Source organism: Macaca nemestrina, chromosome 5 (assembly GCF_043159975.1).
Source record: "Macaca nemestrina isolate mMacNem1 chromosome 5, mMacNem.hap1, whole genome shotgun sequence".
In the NCBI taxonomy this organism is placed as follows: domain Eukaryota; kingdom Metazoa; phylum Chordata; class Mammalia; order Primates; family Cercopithecidae; genus Macaca; species Macaca nemestrina.
The window spans coordinates 144,595,471-144,622,527 of record NC_092129.1 but is presented as its reverse complement, the minus strand read 5'-3'; the positions used below and the strand labels follow the sequence as shown (position 1 = coordinate 144,622,527).

At 43.4% G+C, this 27,057-nt stretch overlaps 1 protein-coding gene and 1 long non-coding RNA gene across 6 annotated transcripts in view; both read left to right on the top strand.

The window, feature by feature from the left end:
* The window catches only part of LOC105474551 (zinc finger AN1-type containing 3), a 335,383-nt gene that overhangs the window by 305,259 nt on the left and 3,067 nt on the right, over positions 1-27,057 (top strand). The window lies entirely within an intron of this gene.
* On the top strand, positions 2,792-27,057 carry LOC139363068 (uncharacterized). Its single transcript, XR_011622960.1, has 2 exons — positions 2,792-17,275; positions 23,878-27,057. It is a non-coding gene; the product is annotated as an uncharacterized lncRNA (long non-coding RNA).

Below are 27,057 nucleotides of genomic sequence, written 5' to 3'. Positions count from 1 at the left end.
GTCTTGAGTGGAGCAAGGAGCTGCAGTGATTAGGACACATGGGGACATGCAGTTACCAGGCTGATCCATTTCACCAGCATCTGAAATCAGCCCACGCGTCTGTGCCTTAATTTTAATCCTCATCCAAGTGTGAACCTGTCAGGAACATTTGGCATTCTGTCCTGTGTCTCTAAAAGAAAGTGAGGCAATATGTTCTTTTAAAAAGCCTTATTCTGTTGACAGTGTTCTAGCGTAGATCCACCAGAAAACCCTGCTATGCAGAGAAACACCTGAGATCTTTTATTATGACCAAAACCGATTTGACTGGTGAAGTGTTATCATTATTGCTGTTGTGTGGAGCGTCCGTGCTCTACCATGAGTTGTAGGGATAGAGCATGGTTCAGCAAAAGACCCCAGCCTTCAGGAAGTCCTATTTATACGCTGAGTCTGGGTGACAAAAGACTAAAGCTTCTCCGGTACTCCTAAGACAGCAACAATTGGGGTGTATGTTATGTGTGACTCAAGACAAGGAGGTGTCCCATCCATCCTCCCAAAAGGAAAAAAAGTTCCACAACCTTTTGATGGGAGTTATTATATATGTGAGAGCTAAGGGTAATTAGACATCTTGAGGCAAATTCTGAGAAAATTTTCTTCCTTTGCTATATTCTTCCCTTCACTCTCACTCTACTTTTCACCTAAGCATAAGTATGCTATCTGTATTCCTCATTTAATCTTTGATGTGTAAGTGTTCCAGTCTAAAACCAAATAGATTAGTCCCTCTGCTGCTCCTCTGCAAATTGCAACTTGAGATGTTAGAACAAAACAAATGAAACCTTTTACTGAACACGAACTCCATGTATTTAGCCCATTAGTGCAGTACTGTCCCAGAGACCCAGCCTACCATATGTCCTTTGACAGGGCTGTAGAGAGATGTCAGAAACATGAGGAACTCCCCCTCCCTAAGCAAAGGAGTATCAAAGACTGAGCTCTTCTTACAAGACCAAATGTGCAGGGCACATTCATTGCAGCCTGTGTCACATCCGCACCCATCCCTTACTGACAGGTATGGCAGAAGACCCTTATCCCATGGCATGAGATAAGTCTCCATCTTTTTAGCAGACTTGCAGCTACTTTATAATCTAATCTTAGTGGCAGTAACAGCACAATAATAATGTTCCCAGCCGGGCGCGGTGGCTCAAGCCTGTAATCCCAGCACTTTGGGAGGCCGAGGCAGGCGGATCACGAGGTCAGGAGATCGAGACCATTCTGGCTGACACGGTGAAACCCCATCTCTACTAAAAAATACAAAAACTAGCCGGGCGAGGTGGCGGCCGCCTGTAGTCCCAGCTACTCAGGAGGCTGAGGCAGGAGAATGGCGTAAACTCGGGAGGCGGAGCTTGCAGTGAGCTGAGATCCGGCCACTGCACTCCAGCCTGGGTGACAGAGGGAGACTCTGTCTCAAAAAATAAAAAAATAAAAAAAATAATGTTCCCAAAGCTATTTGATAGGTTATCCTGCTTAGAATACCTTTTTTTATGGGAAGAAAGATTATTATAAAAGGAAGTGAATTATTAGTGTCTTTTATTTTAGTTCCAGTAGTAAACAGTTTTAGTTAATTCTTTGTTTAGTAAAGTTTTTAAAACAGCTTTTTGAGAAATAATTTACATACCATAAAATTCATCCATTTTACAGTTGAATGAGTTTTATTACTTTTTTTCTTTAATCTTGTTTCAGACCCTGATTTTTTAGTTCTTATTACATTTTTTATTTCTTTTTAAAATCTTTTTTCAGAAGTTGAATGAGTTTTAATAGATCTATGTAAGTTGTACAGCCCTCACCAAATTCAGTTGTACAATACCTCCGTCGTCCCAAAAAGTTCCCTCATGCCCCTTTTTAGTTGCTCCCTATTCTCTTCCACCCCAGCCAACCACTTAAGATCTGCTTTCTGTTGCTATAGTTTCATCTTTTCTAGGATTTTATTATCAATGGATTCATACAGTCTGTAGTCTTTTATCTACATGGTATGTTGTTTTTGAAATTCATCCATATTATGTATCAGTAGTTCATTCCTCTTTATGCTGAGTAGTATTTCATTGTATGGATATACCACATGTGTTTATCCATTTGCCAGTTGACATACACTTGGGTTGTTGCCAGTTTGGGGCCATTATGAATACAGCTGCATTTGTTCTCAAGTCTTGTGTGGACATGTGTTTTAATTTCTCTTGGGTATATACATAGGCATGGAATTGCTAGGTTAAATGGTAAGTGTGCCTTTAACATTTTAAGAAACTTCCAAGATCTTTTCCAAGCTTATACCATTTTATATTCCCATTAGCAATGCATTAGGGTTCCAGTTTCTTCCTATTCTTGCCAGCATTTAATATTGTCAGCCTTTTTAGGTATTCTAGTGGCTGTGTAGTAGTATCTTATGGTATATTAATTTGTATTTCCCTAATGACCAATGATGTTGAACATATTTTTTATATGTTCTTTGGTCACTCATAGTATCTTCTTTTATGAAGAGTCTGTTCCCACTTTAAAATTTTAACCATGTTGCAAAAAGATTCACAGAATTGCCATCTTAATATTGTAATTCTTTATTTAGGTGTTTAATTTCTCGGCCACATTTTAAATTTTCAATGCATATCTTGTTAAATTTATTCCTAAATATTTCAGTTTGTGATGATATTGTGAGTGGAATTTAAAAGTTTTATTTTTAGATTTTTTTTTTTTTGCTACCACTTAGAAATACAATCATATCTTTTTTTTTTTTTTTTTTTTTTTTTTTTTTTACTGCAGTCTTGCTAAATTTAACTTGTTAGCTCTCAATTCTTTAGGATTTTCTACATCCATGATCATGTCATCTGCAAATACAGTTTTACTCCTTTCCAATCTGTATGCCTTTTCTTTTTCTTGCTTTATTGCACCTCCAGCATGATGTTGAATAGAAGTGTTGAGTCATCTTGCATTTTCCTTGATCTTAGGTAGAAAACATTGCATTTCATCACTAAGTATGATTCAGCTATAGATTTTTCATAGCTGCCCCCCACAGGTTGTAGTTGATTAACACATTCTAGGAAAACATGGGAAATGTTCAAATATGTTCACCAAAAACAGATGATGATTTAACTCATGGTAGGCTACCATGTAGCCTATAATTGGTCAACAAAGCTGTGTTTTAAAGAGTTTTGCCATCCCATAGACTCTTTTCTGTTTGCAGATGAAGCATATTCCTGTGTTGTTAGTCATATGTCACGTGTGTGTCTAGCTAGAGTGGTAAAAACCTGCACCCTGAGCTTGGCCCTCTTATTTTAAACCAGTATCATAAGAAAAACCCCAGATAGCTGTCCTGGGCTATACTCACTTGAGTTGATGAAAGCAAGCCACACTGAGAGATGTTTAGAAATGCTTTGTTTGAATTAAAGGCAAAATCATGAAAATTTGTGTGTAGATAATAGAAACACACACCACCAGAATTAGAAGGAGCCTTAGTAATCATTTAGTCTCATCTCCTTTTTTTTTTTTGTTTTTTTTGTAATAAATGAGAAAACCAAGATCGGAAAGGTGGTCCCTCACTTCATATCACACCTGTGTGCTAAATAGTGGTATTCCATGTACTAAACTTCAAGGCCTGCTGAAGAGTTTCTGCCCAGGGACCCCTCATGCCAGTACCTTCTCCTGCCTTCCTTCAGCTTAGGTTTCAGGCACACTCACTGCACCTCCCTGTCACATCTTCCTGCCCTGTATTCTCCATTGAACCCAGAATATCTCTTCTGAAGTACCCATATTTCTTGGTCTTTCTTCCCAATTCACCAGACTCTGTTAACTTCTTCTTGTTAGTTCAGTTTCTAAAACCTTGCCCAGGACTTGGGGACCCTGTATGGAGCCTTTGCAGTAAAACCACCAAGTAAGGCCAGTTATGGCAAACACACACACAGACACACACAGACACACACACGCGCAAAGTAGTTAGTAGTCAAAATAATCGGATTTTTAAAAATGTTTTCTTTCAGATTAATAATAAATTACTCATGAAGTTTTACCAAAGACATGTCCTTTCCAAAGCCTTTAATGTGTAGTTAAAACCAATTTATGTTAAGCACATTGTATGCAAATACCTGCTACTAGGTACTGTTAGTCACCCTAATAGATTCTTCCTGTAATTCCCCTTTTTTTAAGTTTTTATTTCCATAGGCTACTGGGGAACAGATGTTGTTTGCTTACATGAGTAAGTTCTTTAATGGTAATTTGTGAGATTTTGGTGCACCTATCACCCAGGCAATATACACTGCATCTTATTTATAGTGTTTTATTCCTCACCCCCTTCCCAGTCTTTCCCCCTGAGTCTCCGAAGTCCATTGTGTCATTCCTATCCCTTTGCATCCTCATAGCTTAGCTCCCTCTTAGGAGTGAGAACATCCGATGTCCTGAGTTACTTCACTTAGAATAATAGTCTCCAGTCTCATCCAGGTTGCTGCAAATGCCATTAATTCATTCCTTTTTATGGCTGAGTAGTATTCCATCATATGTATACACACACATATATATACATACACACCACGGTTTCTTTATCCGCTTATTGATCGATGGGCATTTGGGTTGGTTCCATGTTTTTGCAGTTGCAAATTGTGCTACTATAAACATCTGTGTGCAAGTATCTTTTTTGTATAATGACTCCTTTTCCTCTGGGTAGACACCCAGTAGTGGGATTGCCGGATCAATGGTAGTTTTAGTTCTTTAAGGAATCTCCACACTGTTTTCCATAGTGGTTGTACCACCAGCAGTGTAAAAGTGTTCCCTGTTTACCACATGCACACCGACATCTATTATTTTTTGATTTTTTTGTTTATGATCATTTTTGCAGGAGTAAGGTAGTATTGCATTGTGGTTTTGATTTGCCCTTCCCTAATCATTTAATGATGTTGAGAATTTTTTCATATGTTTGGCCATTTGTTTATCTTGTTCTGAGAATTTTCTGTTTTGTTCTTAGCCCATTTTTTGATGGGATTTTTTTCTTGTTGATTTGTTTGAGTTCATTGTAGATTCTGGATGTTAGTCCTTTGTCAGATGTATAGATTGTGAAGGTTTTCTCCCACTCTGTGAGTTGTCTGTTTACTCTGGTGACTGTTCCTTTTGCTGTGCAAAAGCTCTTTAGTTTAAGTCCCAGCAGTTTATTTTTGTTTTTATTTCATTTGCTTTTGGGTGCTTGGTCATGAAATCCTTGCCTAAGCCAATGTCTAGAAGGGTTTTTCCAATGTTATCTTCTAGAATTTTTATAGTTTTAGGTATTGGATTTAAGTCTGTAATCTGTCTTGAGTTGATTTTTGTATAAGGTGAGAGATGAAGATCCAGTTTTATTCTCCTACGTGTGGCTAGTCAATTATCCTAGCACCATTTGTTGAAAAGGGTGTCCTTTCCCCACTTTTTGTTTTTGTTTTGTCAAGGATCAGTTGACTGTAAGTGTTCGGGTTTATTTGTAGATTCTCTGTTATTTTCCATTGGTCTGTGTGCCTTTTGTTATGCCATTACTATGCTGTTTTGGTGACTCTGGCCTTATAGTTTAGTTTGAAGTCAGATAATGTGATGCCTCAGGATTTGTTCTTTTTACTTAGACTTGCTTTGCATATGTGGGCTTTTTTTTTTTTTTTTTTTTTGTGGGGGTATCCATGTGAATTTTAGGATTGTCTTTCTAGTTCTGTGAAGAATGATGGTGGTACTTTGATGAGAATTGCACTGCATTTGTAGATTGCTTTTGGCAGTATGGTCATTTTCACAATATTGATTCTACCTATCTATGAGCATGGGATGTGTTTCCATTTGTTTGTGTTGTCTATGATTTCTTTCAGCAGTGTTTGTAGTTTTCCTTGTAGAGGTCTTTCATCTCCTTGGTTAGGTGTATTCCTAAGTTTTCATTTTGGTGTGTTTTGTTTTGTTTTGTTTTGTTTTTGCAGCTATTGTAAAAGCAGTTGAGTTCTTTAGTTGAGAGCTACTGATTTGTGTACATTAATTTTATATCCAGAAACTTTGCTGATTTATTTAATCAGTTCTAGGAGCTTTCTAGAGGAGTCTTTAGAGTTTTCTAGGTGAACAATCATATCATCCATCCGCAAACAGTGACAGTTTAATTCTTCTTTAACGATTTGGATGCCCTTTATTTCTTTCTCTTGTCTGATTGCTCTTTCTAGGACTTCCAGTACTATGTTGAAGAGGAGTGGTGAGAGCGGGCATCCTTGTCTTGTTACAGTTCTCAGAGGGAATGCTTTCGACTTTTACCCATTCAATATTATGTTGGCTGTGGGCTTGTCATAGATGGCTTTTATTATATTGAGCTGTATTCCTTCTATGCTGATTTTTGTAAGAGTTTTAATCATAAAGTGATGCTGGATTTTGTTGAATGCTTTTTCTGCATCTACTGAGATGATCATGTGATTTTTGTTTTTAATTCTGTTTGTGTGGTATATCCCATTTATTGACTTGAGTATGTTAAACCATCCCTGCATCCTTGGTATGAAACCCACTCGATTATGGTGGATTGTCTTTTTGATATGTCGTTGGATTTGGTTAGCTAATATTTTGTTAAGGATTTTAGCATCTATGTTCATCAGGGATATTGGTCTGTAGTTTTCTTTTTTGGTTATGTCCTTTCCTGGTTTTGGTATTAGGGTGGTACTGGCTTCATAGAATGATTTGGGGAGGGTTTCCTCTTTCTCTATCTTGTGAAATAGTGTCAATAGGATTAGTACCAATTCTTCTTTGAATGTCTGGTAGAATTCTGCTGTGAATCTGTCTGGTCCTGGACCTTTTTTGTTGATATATTTTTATTTAGCATTTCAGTCTTACTGCTTGCTATTGGTCTGTTCAGGGTATCTAATTCTTCCTGATTTAAGCTAGGAGGGTTGTGTCTTTCCAGGAATTTAATCATCTCGTCTAGGTTTTTCTAGTTTATGTGCCTAATGGTGTTCATAGTAGCCTTGATTGATCCTCTGTATTTCTGTGGTGTCCGTTGCAGTCTCTCCTGTTTCATTTCTTATTGAGCTTATTTGGATTTTCTGTCTTCTTTTCTTGGTTAATCTTGCTAATGGTCTATCAATTTTATTTAGCTTTTCAAAAAAACAGCTTTTTGTTTCATTTATCTTTTGTAATTTTTTTTGTTTGTTTCAATTTCATTTAGTTCTACTCTGATATTGGTTATTTCTTTTCTTCCTCTGGGTTTGTGATTCCCTCTTAAGAAGTACTTCTAAGAAGTGTGGGCCTCAGCCCAGCACTTTAGAGTTCTTCTTTAGAGAGTAAAAATGCAGTTCTTTAGGTAATTTGAATGTACCCCCAAGTTAGACCATACTACCTGTACATTTAATAGATTCATTTGTTCATAGGAAACACCAAGGTAATTTAGAACCAAAGAGAATTACTGGAAATTGCAAATGAGTAGTACCCACATCAGTGAGGTTTCATATCAGTTCCAGTCACTTCCATTCTCTCTCAGAGATTTATACCTTGTGGGTGTGTAACACATGCCTTCCTCCCACTGTTCTCCCCTTCCCTGCCAGACAAAAAATCCTCAGCAGGCACGAGTACATGATGGCTCTGTAACTTACCACAGCCCCTATTGGAGTATGTGGCCTGTAGTGGCTGTCCAGTCAGTGGTGACCAATAATGTACAAGAAAAAATTGAAAGTCCAAGAAATGTGGTGTTCTCATGAGCCTGCTGGTTATGATTAGCGGAAAGCCTTTTTGGAATAGTGTTTGAAGGCAGGCCCAACCACAGCTGACTGGGAATATTTCTGGGCCAGTAGCCATGTAAATTCTTGAGGTCCAGGGTACACGTGCAGCCTCAGGATTTCCCAGTGGATTATGGCTGAACGAATAAGATCCAGATGGATTGTTTCCCCCTTTACCACTAAAAATTGGTAGAGGAGGAAAATAAATCAGACTAGACATATATACTGTCAGATAGGGTAGTGTGCTTGCTTGCTTGAATTAAAATTATTTGGTATGCTTATGAGTTTAATTAAATAATTCAACTTTGGGGAAGAGTGTATTTGCACGAATAAAACCTGTGTTTTTGTTAGTACTTGGACATGAATAAGATGGGTTCTGTGAGCCAGGTGTGGTAGCTCACACCTGTAATCCCAACACTTTGGGAGCCAATGTGGGAGGATTGCTTGAAGCCAGGAGTTCAACACCAGCCTGGACAACATAGCAAAAATCCATCTCTACAAAAAAATAAAATTAGCCTAGTGTAGTGGCATGTGCTATAGTCCTAACTACTCAAAATCTGAGGCAGAGGAATTGCTTGAACCTAGGAATTTGAGACTGCAGTGAGCTGTAATCATGTCCCTACACTCCAGACAAGGTAACAGAGTGAGACCCTGTCTCATAGAAAACAAAATATATGGGTTCTTCGGAGGTCACAGACCTACTGTGTGTAACCACACTGGTCTCTGATTCCTGCATAACAAACCTGCCATTCCTTGACATATAATCCAAGCAATTAAGGGATATTAGAAGCCATCCATCCGGTGCCAGTCCAGACCCGTAAACTGGCGCTGCATAAACCCCATCATCAGCAGTTTCCTGGCAGGAGCCCCACTGTGTACATCTGCATGGAGGGAGTATGGCATCTCCTGTTGCTGGGCAGCTTAGATTGACTAGATGCTTCCTCTACCCAGCTTAAACTGGCCTCCCACTAGACCACATACTCATTCCCCTCACTCTGCCCTCCAGAGCAATCTGTCACAAATCCTCTTCTTCAAACCTGTTCACAGATTTGAGCACTGTGGTGTGAACTTTCCAGCATCCCAGCTCCGCCAGTAACAAATTCATTCTCGAGACCACAGAACTGATATTGGAGCATCAAGGACAGGGTCAGAAACAGGATTGCCGGGCTGGGCTCAGTGTTTGTCTCCACAGTTTTTCTCAGCTGAGCCCCTCGCAAAACCTGTTGTCTTTTTTAACAAAACCTTTCATCTGGTGATCTCCTCCGAGACAACTCAACAGTCTTCTCTTGTGTGGAGTCCATGATTGGCCTCTGTTTATAATACATGTCTCAGAGCATATTGAAATTATCTGTTTACATGTCTGTCCGTTCTCCAGACCATGAGCACTTAGCGATACTCTTCTGCGGTTCTCGGCTCTTACTGCAGTGCCTGGTGTGTGGTGATACTTTAATAGACACTTGAATACACTGTGAGATCCCTGCATCTTGCAGTTGTGATCTTCTGGGTGAAGGAAGAAGAGGAATAGCTGTATTGAACAGCTACTATATCCTGGGTACCTGTACTTGAGTTATATCATTTGACTCTTAAGAGCATTGTTGGACAAATGGTACCTCCTTTTTTACAGAGTTGAAAACTGAAGCTTTGAAGCTTAGAAATACGAAGGTAGCACCTGGGATTTGAGCCCAGCTCTTTTGAGCTCCCAGAATCCCACCCCTTTCTCATATCCCCAGGCTGGCCCATGGGGTCCCCAAAACAGTGAGGAGAGGACTACAGCATTAACTGTCCATATTTTCACCCATATAGAATTTAGCCCATTCCTTAACCACTTTCCCATTTCAGAGATGCTTTTTATTGAATGGTAAAAATGTATGCGCCTGACTGTGTGAACCACTTAAGATGGGGTAATGAGTCATCCAGTGCACTGTGTTTTGTTGTGTCCCATATGCCACATCTAGATCAGATGCTTCTGGAAAACCGGCTCCACAGCATGGCCACCTTTTGGTCTCCCGCTGCACCTGGGTAATACGAGACACAGTGGCATTTAATTCTGTTGACATGCACATTCTGTTCTCCTGAGTGCTAATTCATATCCTCATGTTCCTTGAAAAGTTACCTCCTCCAAGATCCCTTATTGGAGTTGACTTCCCCTTGGTGCTCCCGATTTATTACACATCGCTGAATTATATTGATTTTATTTGCAGTTGATATCTTGCTTTGCTCTTGGTGACCTTCAACTATTTTTCTCTGCATGTGTCTCCAACTATCTCAAAAGGCAGAAACTAGTGACTTCTTTTTTTCCCTTCTCCTCCACCCAGTCCCTAGAATAGAGCTCTGTAAACAGTGCACAGGTGACCAATAAATATTTTTGACTCCTTGAGCTTGATAGCTTCTTTCCCTTGCTGGACTGACAGCCCAACACTGGAGCCTGCATCCTTTATTTATTAGATGAGATTTCTATAGCACCTTTACTCTGAGAAGATCAATATCAATGAAGTTTGTTTCTGCTTCTGGAAAGTGCTTTTTACCTAAGCAGACCAAAGTCCTGATAAGATCACATGACAGCCCTTACTCCTCAGCTGCTGGGGCCTGGAGACGCAGACTAAGAAAAGCCTCACCACTTCACGTTTTGCCATCTTGTTGCCAGCCACGAGCCTGAATAAGATTGTGTGCCAGCATAAACTCTAGTGTTGGTGGATACTGTAGTCAGTGTTACAAAAAGAGAATTTGCATTTGGAGAGCATTGCCATCTCTTGGAAGGCAGATGTGGAGAAGACTGCCTTAGAGGTCAGTATATCTGCCAGTAACCAGATCCCTATGAATGAAGCTTTCATGGGTTGTTGGCTTTTACCAACCTGCCTTATGTCAGGGGGCACTAGAACTGTTCCGTCTCTCAAAGTCATGTTGCTTAGCGAGCTAAGGTTCCTGGGACAGGACCCATGAGGGGTGTGACAGGTGGTACATTCCCAGAGACTCAAAAGGAACAAGCTCTGGATAAGTTGGGAATAAGTGCTGAGAGGTGGCACTCTTAACTATTTGGAAAAGGAGCTAGCAGACTTAAGATCTGGATAGTTGAGACTGACCATGAAATGCTACAGCAAAGTTCAGAGGCAAAAAAAACTGAAAAAGGTGGATGTGTTAGCCCTATAGTTCATTGGAGAACTGCCTAAAATAATTGGATCAACTGGCTTCTCTAAAAAATTTCTCACCTTTCTACATCTCTGTGTTTTGTGCAGGCATCCCCATCCCTAATTCAGGGTTAGACAGAGCTCAGTTAAGAAATGAACACGTGAGGCCGGGCGCAGTGGCTTACGCCTGTAATCCCAACACTTTGGGAGGCCGAGGCGAGCGGATCACCTGAGGTCAGGAGTTCGAGACCAGCCTGACCAACATGGTGAAACCTTGTCTCTACTAAAAATACAAAAATTAGCCAGGCGTGGTGGCACATGCACCTGTAATCCCAGCTACTCAGGAGGCTGAGGCAGGAGAATCACTGGAATCTGGGAGTTGGAGGTTGCAGTGAGCCACTGCACTCCAGCCTGGGCAACAGAGCAAGACTCCATCTCAATTTAAAAAAAAGAAAGAAAGAAAAAAGGAAATGAACACATTTCTGGTGAGCTGTGTAGACAGATGAGAGGTACACACGTAAGAGTTGCTTGGTGTGGACACTTACCAGCATTGCCAAGCTTGGCCTGCCCTTGAGCCTGCAGTCCAGAAGGCTGCCTCCTCTGTGGAGCAGGTATTAAGGCAGTCATAGCTGTGGATTTCCGTTTCCTTTTACTTTTTTGAGAAACAAAAATGGTCACGACAAGTAAAAAGAAATCCATGTGTTGGAGAGAAAAGAGACACAGTAGAGAAGGACTAGAAATGTCTGGAAATGGAGGAGGAGCAAAAATGGAGGTGTGAAGTCCACTGGCATTGACCTGAGAGTGGTGTTTGGCCACAGCTGCCAGCGCCTGAGGATGCCACTGCTTATTTCCTCTTGAGATTTGAAGGGTGTTCCCTTTCTCTGTTGTTGCCTGTGGAAATGAGAGTTAGAGCCACCTGTACTGTCTAGTGTATTGCTGTACCCCATTACAGTGCCTGTGACACAGTCCAAAGAAGATTACAGGGAAAGTCCCATGTTGCTTTGGATACTTCCTTGTTCACGATCACAGGCCACACCAACTGGTGCACATGCTAAAATGTACAGTGCCTGGGTGAGTGATTGGAAGACAGATGACTCTGGCCTGTGGGGAGTACTGTCTTCCACAGAAGACAGATCTTTGCATGATCCAAGGCAGGCCTGCTTCATTTGCTCTGATGGCTCCTCCAGAAAAGTACCTTGGGGCCGCAAGGGAGCTAGGGATAAGTGTGTTCCATGCCGATATTAGATTTCTTTATTAGTAGTAAATACTTGCTTTCACTCTAGGCCATAGGGTGGGAGGTGGCAGGCTGTGGGTCCAGGAGACAGGCTGGCAGCCACCTGTCTGTGCCCTGAGGACTCTTTAAGGGTCACGAGGACACATGCTGTGCACAGCCAGCCACTGTTGTCCACACACTCAGTGCTGTTCTTTCTTGGACCATGGCAGCTGTGAGTCAGCGCACAGTAACATTTGTTTCCCTGAGCTCTGCACTGTATGTTCCAGATTCACCCAGGAAGTGGGGGTCCCAGATTTACAAACTAAAGAGCTAGGTTTATGTTAATACTCTTGCATCAATTAAACTGCTCTTCCCTCGAACTAAGGATTAATTTTCCATGGAATCTGGAGTAACTGGACAAAATACCAGGGTGGAATAGGAAATGGATGTCAGTGGGAATTGTGTGGTTACATTCAGTTCTGCATTGTGTGTACTCCACTCATTTGTAATTATGAGCAACTGCAAAGTTTCAGTTCCAGGAGAGGATCCAGTGCCATCTTGGACGTTTCTGGGTTACTCTAAGAGTGAGCTCAGCAAGTGCAGGCTCCTGTGAATAACGGCAATAGAAAGGCACTATTAGGAAAGTAAACGTGCTACTGCAAAAAACGGGATACACCACAAGCCAGACAGCAGTAATTTTTCAGTTGTGCCCGTGCACTTGTGTTCACCCAGGTAACTGGATGAACTGCATGGTGACGGTGTCCTCTTGTGACGGGGAGGGGCACAGTTACTAGCATTAAATATTGCTAGAAGTAATATTTTTCTGTTTTTCTGTCTTATTGCTAGAAGCAATATTTTTCTATTTTTAATGAGTCAGATGTTTACTCAAATTATTTATTCATTCTGTTCATCTTTATTGAGTTGTAGAGGAAGAGCAAGGAATAAAACTGACAAAAGTCCCTGACCTCTTGGTGCTTTTATTCTTTGGGGAAGAGATGCAGTAAGCAAGGGAACAGATAAACAAGGTAATTTCTGATGGGAGTTGGAGATACGATGTAATAAAATGACAGAGTGATAAGGGAAAGGGGGAGCCGCAAATAGGGAAGGGGGAGGCCAGCACCTGGGAGGACATGAAAGCTGAGCTGAACATAAAAGCTGGGAGAGCCAGCCATTCAGAGAGCTGGGAGAGCAGTGCCCTAGAGAGAACAAAGGCCCTGGAGGGAGGAACAAACTTGGTGTATCTGAGGAAGAGAAAGCTGGCCAGCCTGGCCGGAGCACAGTGCAGGAGGAGAGTGGAGACGCAGCAGGGATCAGTCAGGGGCTTGCATGTCTTTGCAAATAATCTGATTATTGTAAACATAGTGAGAAGGCATTGAAGGGTTTTAAGCAAAGGAGTGATCTGACTTAAATTTTAAAAATATTCCCCTGGAGAGCCAGGCACAGTGGCTCATGCCTGTAATCTTAGCACTTGGGAGGCCGAGGTGGGAGTATCAGTTGAGCTCAGGCAGTGGAGACCAACCTGGGTAACATAGTGAGACCTTGTCTCTATTTAAAAAAAAAAAAAGAAAGAAAGAAAAAGAAAAAATATATTTCTCTGGGAGAGAAACACATGCTTGTATATGCATTGATGCATGGGCTCTCAAGAATACATAAAAACAGGCAGTGGTGGTGGTTGCTGGAGAGGGTAACTGAGAGAATGGGATGGGAGACTTACTTTCTACTGTATATCATTTTAGGCAATTTGAATTTTTATTATATTCGTGTATTACCTTTAAATAGGCAAAGTAAGAATAAACAACTATAAAACAAGTATATCTCAGGTCAGTAATTTTTTTTTAAAAATCCAGAAATTCCTTCCAACTGCTGGGAGGGAGACGGCTTGGAGGGCAGCAAAGGCAGAAGCAGGCAACATGCCTGAGCTGTAGCAGCCTGGTGGAGCCGTTGGCCTCACCGCACTCCAGCTCAGCTGGCTGCCTTTCTCTTCCATCAGCATGGGGAGCTTATTCCTGCCACAGGACATTCGCATGAGAAGAGATGCAGGGCCGATTCAGGACGTTGTTTAGATCTAACCAAACCTCTAATAAAGCCAGTGTGAGAAGTAAAGAGAAGAGAGGAATCAAGAATGAGCCCAGAGTCTGACTCGAACAGCAGCTGGGTGGATATATTGCCACTCACTGAGGCAGAGAAGATGAGGAGATAAACTAATGGAGAGGTCAAAAAGATGAAGAGTTGTTTCGAACATGGTACAGTTGAGATTCCTAGCAAACATTATTCTAGTCAGAAGTGTTTGTCAATTAGGCCATTGGATATCGGGATTTGGATTTGAGAGGAATTCATGGATGGAAATGTAAGTTCAAGAGGCATTAGCATTGATACCCTACTTGGACCTGGAAGAAATTACGTAAAGGAGAAAATGCAGGAGGATGTCATGCTGGGTGATTTTAGAGGAGAAGCCATGAAGGATTCCAAGGAGCAGCAGTTGGTCAGGTGGGAAGAAAGGAGTGTGACATCACAGAAGACGAAAAATAGAAGTTTTTCAAGAAATGGAAAAGTGGACAAATGCTGTAGAGGTTGAGGTGAGGATATTGGATTTGGCCCCTTGAATACCCAATTGGCCTTTGCTTGCTCCCTAAGGTTCAGAGAACACAGTCTTTCTGTACCTAACCTGTCATTCCTTTACCTGACCAAAATATTTTGAGTGAACCAAGCAGTATTTTAGGGATAGAGGATATGTGATAAATTACAGAAGCATGGTACTTGATTTTATGAAATCTAGCCAAGGAGACAAGTTAAATGAACAAATTCCACAAATGACACTAAATTAAAATTGTGACTAGTGATTGAAGGGAAAGTTCAAGATGCCTTGAAAGCATCCAACTGGGCCCTAACCTAGTCTGAGGGTTCAGGAAGATCTTCCTGAGGAAGTCATTGAAGCTAAGGCCTGAATAACCAAGAATTTCATTTGGAAGTTGGTGTGTCTGGGACACAGAATGCAAAGGAATAAATGGCACAAGGGGAAGCGGCAGCCAGTGTTGAGATCATGCTTCAGTGAGGAAGTTTTTACTGTAATCAGTGGGGAACCATTAAGTAAAGGAGCATGGTAATCACAGACAGGGCTGGATCTCATCATCTCATCACGTTGGCTGCCCTGAGGAAGGTGGATTTGATGTGGGGGCGGCCACCTAAAGGAGGCTATTGCAGTAGCCTTGGAAAAAGATACTGGTGGCTTTGACTAGGTGGTGGCAGTAGAGAGGGCAAGAAGTAAATGGATTTGATTTTTGGAAATCATATCCACAGGACTCGGTAATTGAATGTGAACAGTAAGGAAGATATCAGTGATGACTCCAGGTTTGTGTCATGAGCCACTGGCTGCATGGTGGCCCTATTCTCTTAGAATGGGAGACACTGAAGAAGCAGCAGATTTGTGAGGAAGTAGCAAGTGTCCTATGTTAGACATCTCAAGTCTGAAATACCTGAGATGCCAAGTAGATAATTGAATGCACAGATAGGGAGCTCCAAAGAGAGGTCTGGGGCAGAGAGAGAAATTTCAAAATTGTTAGCATACATAGTTAGAATTTTAACCTTGAGGAAGAGTGTAGGATTAAGACAGAAAGAAGGTCCAGCACTGAATAATGCTAATATTTCAAGGACAGCAGACGAAGAGCTATCAGAGAAAGAGAAGGAAAACAAGGTAAGCAGGTGTCACAGAGCCCACGGGAGTAATCAGCTTTCTAGAGGTTCTAAGTGAGAATTGAAAAGGGTCATTAGATTTAGCGATTTTCAGGCTCCATTTATGGGGTGTTTTGTTTTCTGTTTTGTTTTGAGACAGGGTCTTGGTCTGTTGCCCAGGCTAGAGTGCAGTGGCTCGATAACGGCTCACTGCAGCCTTGACTTCCTGGTTGCAAGTGATCCTTCTGCCTCAGTGCCACAAAGTGCTGGGATTACAGACATGAGCCACCATGCCCAGCCGTTCATGGGGTGTTTTTTATACCCAAATTGTAACCATTAGGTGAAGTCGTCATATCTGAGCCCCCTCTCCTACACCCCCAGTGAAATGGAGCTGGGCTATGGGGTTATTAATACCTTCCACACAGGAGATTTGTAGAGTCCTTTAGTGGGCTATCCATTCAGTAGGGCTTTCACTATAGTGTGCAGTCTGACTTCAGATTTGAACTCATGTCTGCAGAAAATATTTTTCTGACACTGAATAAGCCTCTTCCCCTTCATGGGAGTTGTTTGTAAATAAACTAACTTTATGGAGAATCAAGAAGCCAGCTTCTCTGCCCGTCCCCACCCCCACCCCCACCACACAGTCTTGTAACAGTGGACAGCAGACATTGTAGGACTTGTGACTTTGCAGTTCAGATTTTGTGGAAACGGCAAAAGCATGCTTGTACTTTTAACTCCTCTGAATGACCTTTTTGAGTTATCGTGGTGAAAACAAGAAGCCCTTAGAGAAACTTCATTCTTAACACAAGCACATAAAACAAGTGCATGTAACGCTGGCACAGTTTGGGTGAAAACGTAGATTGTTTGCAGAATGTCTACAGCCCATTCCTTTCTCCTGCTCTTCCTTTCACCACAGCCCCCGGCCTGACAGACTCGGGGAAGTAGACATGAGGCTTTTCAACAAATAGTCAGTACACGACCAAACTGGGCAACACATGCTCTGCCTCTGTTTGTGACAGTCTTGCAGAACACTCAGCTGTACCTGTGGAGATGCCTCTGCCAGGGCAGAGAAGCTCCTCCCTGATGTCCTTGGAAAGTTTCTGTATCCCTTTCATGGTGTCCCTAACCACTGAGTGCTTTCCAGCCTGCACTGTGTAGTCTTCGTATATTTAATTCACATTTCTCTGAAATTTGCATATCTTCAGAAATTTTTACTGAGCTTGTCACTTAGCATGCATTATAGTCTGTAAAAACAGGCTTGTGGAGGGGGAGAGAGGAAACTTGTACATCATATGTTCAGAGGAAGATTTCCACGTTCATTCTCTTTTGTCAGCAGTGACTTCTCAAAGGAGAATGGAACCAGAATCCAGATGGGGAGGTAAAAGCAAATGGGGCAGAAAAAAGGCTGTGTGAATGGAGGAGGAAGGAACAGACATGATGGGGGAAGGGGGTCTGAGTCGTAATGCCAAGCATGTCAGCTGCACCAGGTAGGGCAAGATGGCAAAAGGGATGACCACACTCTGAAGAATCATCCCAGGACCAACCAGTCTTCCTCGAGCACATGCCGGGTGCGTCACAGGCACGGTGTTCTTTTATGCCCATAACAACCCCATCTTATAGTAGACACAGCTGAGGTTCTTCAAGGTTAAATGGCTTGCCCTGAGCCAGTAATGTCAAAGCAGCCCTCACTTTACCTGACATAACTGTCAAAGCAGAGCAGCGGGAACCTGAATTCAGTACTTGGGGTCCAAAGCACACACTCCGTGCTGTATTATCCTGAAAGAGAATGTATAGTTCAGCTGTTAAGGGACTTGCTGTGGAAGCAGGGTTGGGACTAAGCTACAGGTCTCTCCTGATTCCAGTTTCTTATCTGTGTACACCCTGTGATCCCAGCGTGTTGATTGAAAGGTCAGTTGGGAAAGATGGGGAAAATGTTCCTTTCTTTTCCAGGTGTTTCTCTGGAGAGAGATGTATGGCATTTATAGTCTGATGCCCCCTGACCACATTGCCACTCAGACATTCTGTGCCTTGGATGAACTGACTCTTGCCTGCAAAGGTGCCTTCAGGGAGGCTAAACTGGCCACAGCTCCGTGGCGAGCCATGTGTCAGGAGCTTGGCAACTGAGTTACCCCCACGGGCCCAGGCTGTGTCCTCAGCAGCTCCTGGATAGAATGTGTGCAGCCTCTTTTGTCATCTCTACTTTAACTTTGGAGCTGGTTTTTTAGGAGACTGCTCTGTCTGAGAAGATAATGTTTTAAAAGATTGAGAAATGCTGAAAGAGAAGGCCAAACAAATCAGGAGCCTACTGAAAGGAGAATAAGATCATTCCCAAAACAGAAGTTTCTTACCAGCACAGCACTCTTCCCCTGAGAGCCGCGTAGGGGCTGGAGGAGGTGGAGGGGCCTGCCAGGAGTGCAGGTGCCTCCTTATGGGGTTTTGGACCCCAAAGACTACCCCAGGTACCAAGTGGTTAATGCCACCTGCTTTCAGCTACTGAAATGAAATGATGTTTGAAAGAGCAAGTCATTTCATTATTCTTGTGACAAAAACTGCCTTGAGCCATTTTCTCTTAGTTTTTAAATATATGTTCATCTCCAGATAAAACAGCCTAGCATATGAGCCTGCAGCCAGCCCCTGTCTCCTCGTATGCTGGGCATTGAAGGGCTTGCTTGGAGGAGAGTTCTCATAAGTCACAATATCTTTCATGGTATGGGCCTCCTAACCCCCTACCCCCTGGGTTGCAAAAATAGCTTTTCCTACATGGAGGCAAGAGTGAGCGATGGGAGGCGTGTTCTCTGGCTGTCAGGTAAAGTGAGAGCTGCCTGAGCTGGGTGATAGAAGGAGACATTACTGGGACGAAACCGATATTCTCCACAGAGAGGAAAGAGGTAATTAGAGCTTTTGCAAGAATGGGGCTGTCTGGAGAAACAATAATAAAGGACATGAACAGTGGTGAATTTTTTTATACTTTTAAAATGGCATGTGTACAAACTGCATGGGGAGCTTCGTTAAGCTGGACTGTGGCACAGTTTTCTTGCCTGCACTGCTGACGGCTTTCTGAGAGTGATGTGACGGCACATGCCAAGGGAGGGCTCTCGATCACCGCTGACGGCGCACAGCTGCCTTATGAGTTCTTTGCACAAGGCTTTTGTATCTTTGCCTCTATCATACTGCTTTTGGTTCTAACATTTAGCTGGCATGTAACTGATATTTTAATTTATGTGGAGGAAAGCAGATGATTGCTTCTGTTCTAGAGCTGTCTCGATATGATTTAGTGTTTCTTATGAAATTGTTGAGGAGGAGCGTGGGCTTTTCTAAATTGCAAGTTTTCCTTCTCTTTGAAAAGCAGACAGACCGATGCCCAGCTTGTTGATTCACGGTGGGTTTGGTTCCAGCACCCCGGGCAGCTGACTTCTGTCCATCCACGGGTTCTCTTCTCAGCCCAGCAGAGCACTATGTCAGCCAACTCAGCAGGCTGGGATCCAGTTCCGTGTGTTGGAGTGTAATGATTTTCCCCTTACCATGCAAAGCCAGGGATGGAGGAGAATGTAAAGCAGATGCATTCCATTCCCGAAACACCTGCAGCTGCTTTGCCTGTACCCTGGCCTGATGAAATAAAATGCATTTAGATCCTTTAATATAATACATTTCTGTGCTACAAATTCTGCCTTGGGCATTAGGTCAGCGGATGTGGTATAATCCACAGATTGCTGCTGGTGGGAGTATAAATGGCTAATGCTTTACAACAAGCTTCCCTGTAACCACCTGCTGTTCCCAACGTGTACTTACATATGAGCTGTGAGGCCAGTGAGCTGTCCTGAGCTTTAAACAGTTGTTACTTTGCTGGAAAAAAATGATTTTTTAAAAAATACGGTTGCTTGATCATTTAAGGAAGATGAGTCAGGGATATTTGTCATTTATTTTTGAAATAGACACTTTAGATGCCAAGTGGTACCTATTAATGAGTTGAGATTTGGAGGGTCAACTCAGGATGCTTTGAGAGGTCTTGGTAGCTTCTATCTGCTGGAGCTCATGTGCATCCACAGGAATAGTCTCTGATTTACCACAGAACCAGATATACCTGCCGGGGCCCCATCACTGTGCTGCCCCCAGCACAGGCTGGGGGGTAGGGAGCAGGTGCCTCTGTGCAGACAGCAGCATGCTGCCACCTCAGGCTGCACACCAGCAGAGCATGTTACAGTACCTCATCCCCAAGGCTCATCAGTATTTTTAGGTCCTCCTTCAACTTTTGACAATTTGAAATTTAAATGAGCAAGGAAGTGTAAAACATTTGCAAATGAGGTAAAAACACCTGAGCAGCTGGAGCTGCAGCCCTCCCTGGTCTATGGCTGTAATAAAACAGCCACTTGAGGGAGCTTCCAAGTGAAGGGGTCTGCAAGAAAGCAAATGTTTAATTAATTATAGTCCAAAAGTATCCAGAGCTGCCCAGTTTTGCCAACTTGAAATAATTATTTTTACTTCAAGATAAAGCCAATAAGCAACATTTCTGTCTGGCACCGATTGAATCAAAATGTCAAGGGCTCAACTTTTGTGACTTTCAGCATCACCTTCTTTGTCTCCCTCAGGAAATTCTGTGTAAATGGACAGTTCTAACACCTACCCAATTCTTAGGAATTGGAGGGAAATGCTGGTCTGTAGGGTCCAGGGGCCTCAGCCAAGGGTAGAGGCCTCACCTCAGGCAGGATGTAAGGTGGGCTCCTTCCCTCTGCCCTCCAGCTCCTGCTCCACCCGCCTCCCCAGGCCCCTTATAGCAGCCGTTCCCTGTGGCCACTGGGGGAAGGGAACCCGCTGACGCTACTTGACTTGGTTCAGCTGCCCTCTGTGCCTAGCCTGCCAGCATTGCGAGAGGTAAAGAACGCAGAACACAGCCCCACCTTCTAGGTTGAGTTACACCTTGGAGTGTTCCTTTTGATTGATGTTGATTTTTGTATATAAGTGAGTGAGATGTTGTTACAATTTTCACAGCACTTAGAACAAGGTGTTGGATGTTGTGGCACCTTTGCCTAATGATGGCATTTGTGCAGATTGTTCTCAGTCACGTAGGTTTAGTCTCAAAACACCCACACCTACTCCCTGTGTAGACAAAGGTGAGGTGTAGCTGTGGATGAGAGATCTGAATGAATTGTATCCACTTCACATGTTAGCTTTAAAAGCTGTAGGGTCATGTTAGAAGTTTGGTTCCCGCCAAATGAGCAGTTTTAGAGCTCTGCGTGTCAGATTTTTATGGGTCTTGGGAAAATGCTCCTCAGTTCCGTTTTCTGCTGGGAATGTGTTTCTAAGGCCCTTTAGGTGTTGGGCATCTTCAGGTTTCTGTGGCACATGGGTCTTTAGGGCCATAGGCCCCATTTCCGCATCAGGAGGGCTGAGTCCAGATGTGCTGGTTTAATATTTTACTAGTGGCCTCCATTGAAATACCTGTTCTCCCGAGAGAGGTGTCCCTACTCCCCTGCCTCTCTGTTTCTGGTGAGTGAGCTGAAAACTGCCTCCTGCATTTCTCATTCACATGGGATTCTTTCAGGACAGAGCTTTAGATAGGTCTTGAATTGTGTTTTTGCCTTTTGCTATGATCTTGTGTCTTTGGTAGTGACAGTCAGGGAAGTGATTGCTCTACCCTCGTCACTTGCTGTCCACAGCCACAGGCTTGGGCAGGGCCCCAGGATCACAGCCTTAGGTGGTTCAGCCACTGTGACTATCTGGACAGGCATCCTCTTCTTCCGTTCCAGTTCCATGTGCCCCCTCTCGATGCTGTCTGCTCACTTGAAGGAGGTCTTCTCAGATGGTGGGTGTAGCTGGTGGAGACCCTGGGGAGACCTTCCCCTCAGATCACAGGGGGTGACTGGTACTACCTGCTATGGTTGGGCCTCACTAGTCCTGCTCTCCTTCCCATGCTAAGGGCGGCCTGTAAGAAGCCAGGATGGTGGCAGGCAGAGAGGCCTCAGTCCAGAGGGCCATGGAAAGTGGAGTCATGGAGCACAGTGCCTGCAGAGCTGCTGTTTCACCCTCCCTTTGAAGTCAAGGGCTCATCCCATATTGCTCTTCAGTGCCAGAAAGCAAAGGGACGCCCATACAAGTTCTTGAGTGTTTTGTGCAGATTTACTGAACACAACTCAGGTATCCTTAAGGAAGCTCTGCAGCTTCCTCCTGGACCAGTATTTCATGAAAATCCAGTAATCCTGCGCTCAAAGGAGCAGGGTAGCCAGTCATGTGACTTGGCAGGGGAAAGGGATATGGTTAAACCACATTTAGCAGGCAGATTACATTTTCAACCACTTTGCCATGACTCCCCCTCTCTTTTTGGGGGGTGAGCATCCTTTTAACCATATTCCCCATCCCTTATCGTCCTTTATCCCTTCAAAGCACCAAATGATATATAGCTACAGTAAGCAAAAATCTGTTGAAATGTTTTTAAAATTACATGCTACTGAACAATAGGGCCATAAGGAAAATATAGATATGGGAATGCATGTATGTAAATGAGTCAGTGAATTTGATTTTTTTTATTTGTACAAATTTATGGGGTACATGAGAAATTCTGTTACATGTATATAATGCATGTGATCAGGTCAGGGTTAGGGTGTCTGTCACACGAGTACAGTACATTTTTGCTAAGTATAGTCATCCTACTCCACTATCTAATATTGAATTTATTCCTTCTGTCTTACTATATGTTTAATATACCCTTTAGTCCACTTCTCTTCATCCACCTCCCTCCCCACACTCACCCTCCCAGTCTGTGTCTTTTCACTCTCTACCTCCATGTGTTTAAATTAGTTAGCTCCTGAATATAAGTGAGAACATGGGATATTTGCCTTTGTGTGCCTGGTGTATTTCACTTAAGATAATGACTTCCAGTTCTATCCATGTTGCTGCAACTGACATGATTTCATTCTTTTTGACTGAAGAGTACTCCTTTGTGTATATATACCACATTTTTTTAATCCATTCATCCCTTGATGGACACTGAGGTTGATTTCATATCTTTGCTTTTGTGAATAGTGCCACAATAAACATGCGAATGCAGGCATCCCTTTGATGTATTGATTTTTTTTCCTTTGGGTAGATATCCTGTGGTGGGATTGCTGGATCAAATGATAATTCTTAGTTTTTTGAGAAATTTGCATACTGGTTTCTATAGTGGCTTTCCTAGTTTACATTCCCACCAACAGTGGGAGTTCTCTCTTCTCTGCATCCTCACTAGGATCTGTTATTTTTTTTGTCTTTGTAACAATAGCCATAGTGACTGGGGTAAGATGATATATCTCATTGTGGTTTTGATTTGTATTTCTCTGATGATTAGTGATGTTGAGTATTTTTTTCATACACCTGTTTACTGTATATCTTCTTTTGATAATTGTCTATTCATGTCCTTTGCCTAATTTTTAATAGGATTTTTTTTTCCTGTTAAGTGCCTTATGTACTCTGGATATTAGTCCTCTGTCAGATGAATAGTTTGCAGATATTTTTTCCCATTTGGCAGGTTTTCTCTTTGCCCGGTTGATCATTTCTTTTGCTGTGCAGAAGCTTTTAGTTAGTTAAGTCTCATTTGTCTGTTTTTGTGTTTGTTGCCTGTGCTTTTGAGGTCTTAGTCATAAATTATTTGCCTAGATCAATGTCCATAAGAGTTTTCCCTAGGTTTTCTTGTAGTATTCTTATAGTTTCAGGTCTTGAGTTGAAGTCTTGAGTCCATTTTGAGCTGATTTTTATGTGTGGTGAGAGATAGGGGTCCAGTCTCACTCTTCTGCATGTGGCAGGCCAATTCTCTGAGCACCGTTTATTGAAGGGGATTTCCTCTCCCCAGTGTAAGTTCTCATTGACCTTGTCAAAGATCAGCCAGCTGTGAATATGTGACTTTATCTGATTTTGATTTTAATATATAACTTTTTAAAATCTGGGGAAAAAAGAAATACATGATACCCTGGGTAATAATACCAGAGCTGCTGTCATAGTTCAGCAGGTCAGTTCTGTGTCCTTAGTGTCTTCATCCCTTCTGGAGGCCACTGTCCTTGGCCCTCTCTGGAAAGGCCCTTATTGGTTTCTAACAAATGATGTAGAGGAAGTGTTAAGGCTGGCCTAGCTAACACGACTGTAAATCCTCTGTGCTCTAAAACTGCTCATCATTGAAATTATGGAAAACAATCTTCTGTAGCAGCCTGGACTCATCTCTCTCCATACCCAGCTTGGATCCCAGAATTCAGTCAGAGAGCAACCCAAAGTTCATGACGCTTGCAGCAGTTTCTGGAAACATCTGTGAGTACCAAGAAAAGAGGATAAAGATTCATCCCATCCACCAGTCACTCCCACGCACCTCTGCCCGCCATCCCCTGTATCCAGGACAACCCCCTTCTGACACCAAAATGCATTTCACCATTGGCTGCTGTCAGTAGATAATATCTGCTCAGCATTTGGGACAAGTTCCAGACATAACTTCCTCTTAGTGAATGATCTGACAGGAGAAGGAATTGAGCTTAATTTATGCCACCTAATAACTTCAGTGCAGCTACTTGGGAAGTTAGCCCTCCAGAGTTTCCCCCAAACTTTTCTCCAGTGAATTACAATACCGTATATTCTCATTACTACCAGCGCTGCTCCCAAAATCTATCTGCTGTTTAATAGTTTTTACCTTTCAAAAATACAAGCTGGCTGGGTGTGGATTTTTGAAAACATTCCTCCTGCCTTGGCCTCTCAAAGTGCTGGGATTAGAGGGTGCCTTCTCATCCCAGCAATCCCAGCACTTGGAGAAGTCGAGCCGGGAGGAATGCTTGAAGCCAGGAGTGTGAGACCAGCCTAGGCAACACAGTGAGACCTTGTCTCTACAAAAATAAAATATAAGAAAATAGCTAAGTGTGGTGATGTGTGCTTGTAGTCACAGCTACTGGGGAGGCTGAGGCAGGAGGACCTCTTGAGCCCAGAAGGTTGAGGCTGCAGTGAGCTAGGATCGCACCACAGCACTCCAGCCTGGTGACAGAGCAAGACCCTGTCTCAAAAAAAAAAAAAAAAAGAAATCTAAGCCAAGTGTCAAGATGTGTCTAACAGGTACACAGAACCTGGGCAGAGAAATAAGGTGTTTTGGGCTGGTAGAGGGAGTATCAGGGTAGCTACTGTGATAGAGGGTAAAGGGAATATCAGGTAGCTACTCCCTGGGCGGTAAAGGGAGTATCAGGGTAGCTACTATGGGTGTCACTCCCTGTTCCTTCTTCCAGAGGCCTGGGGCTCTCACATCCACCAAGTTGGCTGCTCACTAGCTGGCGGAAGGCAAGCTAAGCAAACATGGAGAAGGGGGGCCAGATGCAGCCTTTGCCTTCCACCCCAGTCTGTCTTTGACTAATGAGGTGTTAAGCTGAGCCAGGAGCCAAGTTAATTCTAGTGGTAATCCATTTCCTGCTGCTTTTATTCAGCCAGCACCATTCATCAGAAGGAGAGGAGAGCCCCTGGGACCTTCTGAATCATCCCAGTATCTTGAAGAAAGGGAAGGGAACGGGCAGCAGGGGTCCACCCACCCCTTATTATAGATGCTGAAAGAACAGAAATATGTCAGGACTTGGTGACAGAAATGTCTGCAGACACATCCTGATGCCATCCTGCTGGTGCCCCTACCCTAAGCCCTGACTGGCAGCAGGTTCTCCCTCACCAGGTAGGCTTTGCTACGAAAAGATGATTTTGCTTGTTAGATGGAGGATGCATATTGAGGCCATCCACGCCTCTGCTGCAAAATCCTTTAGGAGAAAGACAACTGGTATCCAATATCTTCGAGTAATGAACTTATCAGTAAATATAACACATGAGCTCATTAATCTTAACTTTGCTTTTGGACCAAGTGGGAGCTTGGCTTCTCAGGAGACAAAAATTTCATCTCTTGTTCTTTTCCTTAAACCCAATCCCAATTTAGAGTCAAACATATTGCCCTGCTCTCCCTGGGAAGCAGTTAATAATGTGTTTTCTCACACAATGGATGGCCCAAGCTCAGCTGGGTCACTCCCAGCCCCCCAGGCTGTGTACATGTCCCCTGCACACAGCCTGGGCTCCAGGCTTCCTAGTAGGGTGTGAGCACCGGCTACATCCTTGAGGCTGGTTGGTCCCCAGCCATTGAGGACACCACACACTCTCCTTCCTTCAGGCTGAGGAATATAGGTGAAGTTAATCTTAGAAGTTAAGGCTATTGAATATTAATCTTAAATCTTAAGGCTGTTGAAACTGTTGTTCATCCTGGCCACTTCTTCCTTGCTTGGGCGCTTGCTGCTCTTCTAAAAGCACAGCCTCTCCATCTCTGAAAAGAAGTTGATGTGAGGAGGGATGAGTCAGTTTGCAAGGGCTGTTCTTTATGGCCTGGATGAGGGCTTAAAAGAAAGAAGTCTGAAGAGAGCTGCCGTTGGCTTGGAAAACAAGTGAGGAGAGTGTTTGCCTGGGCAGGCTGCTGTGGGATGCCTGCTGCAGACAGGGGGAGCAGGTTTAGGAATGGATCTGGACTCACCCACAAGCTTGCTCCTGTGAACCTGATCTAGGCTCACGGGGCCTAGAGGTGTGGTGAGTTAATGCTGATGGGATAAGAAGGTGGTGAGGAGCCAGCCAGCACTGGCAGGTGTCTTCCTAGCCCTGATCTTGTTCTCCCCAGTGTTCCTGAAAGAGCCGGCAGACCCTGGGGACCTCAGACGTCTGCGCTCCACATGCATATCAGCCGCTCTAGAAATTGCCTGGGAAGCGGGAGGGAATGGGTGACACCGTGGTGCAGCTGTGCACCCTGTGTTCTCTGAGCCTGGCTCCTGGCTCCCTGCAGCCCTCCCCTCCTTGTTCCCGGCCCAGAGTGACGTTACCTGTACCAGCTCCCTGCTTGGTAGGCCTCTTGATCTTTCATCACTGGTCTTTTTCTCTTATTTACCAGACCAGTGTCTCCTTCGGATTTCTCTGCTTCAAAAAGAGCCTTGCAGCATCCTGCACTTCTTGGAGGGAAGGACAGTTGGGAGGCCCTGAGTGTGGGGATCTCAACCTTGCCCACCTACCTGGTGAAGTTAGAAGTATCAGGTTCTGGCCGGGCGCGGTGGCTCATGCCTGTAATCCCAGCACTTTGGGAGGCCGAGGCAGGCAGATCACGAGGTCAGGAGATCGAGACCATCCTGGCCAACACGGTGAAACCCCGTCTCTACTAAAAATACAAAAAATTAGCCGGGCATGATGGCTGGCGCCTGTAGTCCCAGCTGCTCAGGAGACTGAGGCAGGAGAATGGCGTGAAACCCGGGAGGCAGAGGTTGCAGTGAGCCAAGATCACTGCACTCCAGCCTGGGTGACAGAGCAAGACTCCATCTCAAAAAAAAAAAAAAAAAAAAAAAAAAAAGAA